Source organism: Silene latifolia, chromosome 2 (genome assembly GCF_048544455.1).
Source record: "Silene latifolia isolate original U9 population chromosome 2, ASM4854445v1, whole genome shotgun sequence".
Classification (NCBI taxonomy): domain Eukaryota; kingdom Viridiplantae; phylum Streptophyta; class Magnoliopsida; order Caryophyllales; family Caryophyllaceae; genus Silene; species Silene latifolia.
This window is the reverse complement of record NC_133527.1, coordinates 117036520-117040971: the sequence shown is the minus strand read 5'-3', so window position 1 is coordinate 117040971 and position 4452 is coordinate 117036520.

Here is a 4452-nt window from a genome sequence, read left to right as displayed (position 1 = left end):
CTGTGAGGGTCTCCTGTTACGAAGGTAACCTGGCAGGGCTACACACTTTGATGTGTAGCCGGTTACTGGTTTCTTTTGGAGTTTGGAGGAATGAGTAATGAGTTGCTTGGATGTTGCTTTGTTGCATTCTTATGTTGGTTAATCAGTTGACTAACCACGTTGTTGTTTACAAAACTGTGGTGATCCATTCAGGGATGGTGAGCAGTTGATTAGCAGGTAATTCTATGGATAGCTCGCGGGATCTAGCTGGTATGGAGTCATCACTTGTTGAGTCCATAGTCTTTCGCTGACAGTTTATACATTAATACTTTTGATAGTTTTGGTTGTAAATAGTTTTGGTTAACTTAAGTTGTATCTTGTTTAAACAGTTCTATCTTTTGATAAAGTTCTTGGACGGTCTATTCGATATACTTTACCACGCGCAGCCGAGATGGTAGCACCTTTATATGCTAGGGTGGTTCTTGCTAAGGCACGTTGGTATATGGAGGTGTTACATAAAGTGACCCTTTTTCGTTTTATTCTCGACAAAATTTTGAATTAAATTTGTACATTTTACTAAAGACTTGTTATTAATATAGCCTGTTGAGGTTTGGATGTTATGCGATTAATATAGCTAGTTTGGGTTTGGTTACTTTGACTAATCACATGAATTAGAGAGTGCACAAAAACAAAAAGTGTTTGTTGTTTTTTGTGGATCCTCAAACTATCCACCTCATTTTATCATAAAATGATATGTTCCCCAAAAACTTTATACAACAACAATTAGCCAACTTCATGTCACTTGGATCAATAAGATTATAAAAGGTAACAATTCTCTCATTGTGACCACCTACAGCAACAAAAAGACCTCTTTCTAAGGTTGATATTTTCATAATCATTCCCCCGCAACAATAAAAAAGTTTTTATCATAAAATAAATTTTTGTGAAACTCATCCAAATAAGTTGAGTTTCACAAAAAAGTCATGTTTTGATAAATTCTTTTTGTTGTTGTGAGGTAATAATTGTAAAAAAATCAACTTTGAGTGTAGATCTTATAGTTATTGTCGATGGTCTTACAAAGATTCAAATAATAAGTAATTGATTAAACTATTCTTCTATGGTATGTTCGCAAACCTACAATTGGAATTGAATTACGTAATTAAGACATTTCAAGCGTTTAGGAGTCCTTAGAATTTTGAATTTGACTCAATTCTTTATCAATTCCAGCCCATTTTAAATTTACCCCTCTAAAATTCTTACCATATAGTGATCATTTCAATTCCATCGCTATTTGGTTACGTTTTTTTTTTTTTGTGATGCAAATTTCACCGTGATATTTAGCTTTTCGATTTTTTTCCTATCGCAAATATTTTAAATCACCATATTTCTTTTTTCTAATAAAAAATATTACAAAAAAAGTGTGGTAACCTCGACCCAAAGCAGCTCCATTCAATTCCAATTCCATGAGTTTCCAAAATACTATCGAGAAATTGTTCGAAAGCGAATTCCACGTGATCTCCAAACGATTTTTGGAATTGGATTTGGAATTGAATTCAAATATTTTAATTTTTACAATTGAAATCATGAAAATGAAATCAATTCCGTATTTCCAAGCACTTCCCTAATTTAGATACTTTCAAGCTCAAGTGGATCTCCACTGCACCTATGAATTTTATTTGAGAAACTAACATTGAATTTGTGAAGAGAAATTAGTTCATTTGTTTTGTAACTTTACAGGAAATTTTAATTCTTGTATCAACTACACAAGTGATTTAGAGGGAGAAATTTTCACGTAAATTTCCTCATAAGTCGTTACCTATATTAAAAAAAAATATCACATTGTCAAATATCAAAGTGATAATTTTCTACTCCTATTTTATTTCATATTCTCACCATATAATAAAGAACTAGTTTTGTGACCCGTGTTACTCACGGATCTGTGTAGGTGCCTCCTTTTATTTCCAGCTCTTTTTTAGTAGGTTTTGTTTTGTTATGTAACTTTCGTTTTCTATGATGTGTTTGATTTTATGGGATACGTATGTGTATTACTTTCATTGTAATATATTAGCAAATGAAACACAATTATTCGTAAAATAAATTGAAATTAGAACAAAATCTCCTGACACTTCAAGTAAGGATAATGAAACCTACTTGTCTATATTGTATAGAAACATAAATTCTCATTTGAGACGGACATTATCTGTCTTAAGTTTAAAACGGGTCAAATAGCTACCACTTTCAAAGATAAGACAAAAACAAAATGCATAGGTATTATGTCACATCCTCTTCTTACCCGGCCAATGTAATCGGAGAATGTTACCATCTCGATTTCCCGAGGCGGTGAAATCGGAATTACAATTAAGAAACTCTTTATATAAATCACAAGTTTAGTAAATTACATTTGAATAAATGAATAACAAATCTAAATGAAGCCATATACAACTCGACTACTATCTATGTCATCCAACTATGCAACTCGACTCGAAGTCCAAAGCGCGGCCTAAACCCCGATCACGTCAACAAGCAAAACCTGTACTTAAACTGCTCTCCGATAGTAAATATCATATGGAACGACAAATGCAACCTCGGAAACAGGTGACAATTACACACAACCCAATACACGCCAGTTTCTATAAATAAAGATATAAGACACTAGACGATGTGAAAATATGCAACGACGTGCCAATGACATTGTAACATCCCCATACACAAAGGTGGCTTACGAAGACCACCTAATGCATGGAAGTGATACCATCTCGGTTACCCGAGGCAATGTATATCAAATTGACCATAAGAAAACATACATTAGATAAATAAGTTTAACTGATTACATATACAAAAACCCAAAACTGTAAAGTGAAATACATCTGTTCCAAAATATTAAACCAACTGAAAAGAAACTAAGTTCAAGACAAAGCAGCAGACTCTAGTGACACGTGATGACTCCATCCCAGCTATCACTCGCGCAAGCCATCTTATACATGCTCAATAACTGCTCACCGTCCCCAAATGGATCACCACAGTTTTTAAAACAATTACCGGAGTCAGTTACTGATTACATCAAATAAGATTAGCAAGACAACAATACACAGATCACCCCAACTCCGTCATATCTCCACACACTTCACTACACACTGAAGTGTGTATTCCTGCCAGAATACCCATCGCAACAGATATTCCACGCCGCCAGTGGGGGACCGCAGCCGTACCCACCAAATTCTTGCTCATCAATTCCGAGCAAAAACCCAAGTTCCTTGATGTGCACATCCCTTTCTGTGGCGGTTTCCACAGAGGGCGAATCAAGGGCGTGAAGCCACTCCCGCAAGTGACTCCACTTAGCCGAGGACGCGCCTCGCGAACAATGGACAAACACAACCAACCAAATTATACAACAACAATTACGAACACGATAAGGATCAACAACAATAAACAACCACAAAAATCCACCATCAAAACCATGTAATCAATAAGCGAGTAGGGAAACCCTACCTTGAATAAGCAATCACCAAGACCGTCACAATCAGCTATTCAAGACCGCTCTTCTACGAAATCACCTCCTATAATCACACAATCATATAATTATTATCTAATAATCACCATACTCCCGAAATCCCCCAAAATACTCAATTAGGGTTTCAATCAAAATCAACGAAAAGACATAAAAGATGTACAAGGATCTTACCCACCATATGGCGGAGTCAACGACGTAAAGAAAACAACGATCCGACAACTCTATCCCTTAGGATTTGATAGCAATACGAAAGAGAAAGCAACGTAACCTTTTTAGGTCTTTGTGAAGTTTAGAAAAAGGTAAAAGTGACAAAGAAGCTGACGGAAGGCGTTTATATATCTTTTTCGCATTGTTAACAAAACCCGGCAAAATATCTCGTAAAACCGACTTACTCGATCGAGTGACCCCTACTGGATCGAGTACCCCACTTACTCAATCGAGTACCCATCAGACAGTACACTGTTTTGTAACCAAAACTCACTTACTCAACAGAGTAAGCCTTACTCGATAGAGTACCTAACAGTAAAGAAAACCGTAGTATTACTGTCTTCCCTCCCCAAAAACGAACTTCGTCCCCAAAGTTCAAACCCAACCTATAAAACACGAACTCCTAACACTAACTCCACCTCTCAACACTAACTCCATACACTACCGATTACCTTCCACAAACGCCGCTAGCTCCATCTCATTATCATATTATCCACTAGCAAATCCAATATCAAGACAATCCACCAAGCAAAATCAACCACCAAACGGAATGTTACATTCTACTACCCTTAAAATGAACTTCATCCTCGGAGTTTACCCACACTCATAAACATCATCATCCAACTGTCAACACTATCGAAGTATTCTCACACTCCTAAACATCACACTACTTCAAGCACGGTCATGACCTTTTAACAATATTAATCACAATACAAATTCATCCTTTATTCTCCACCAAGACTCAAACTTCCAAA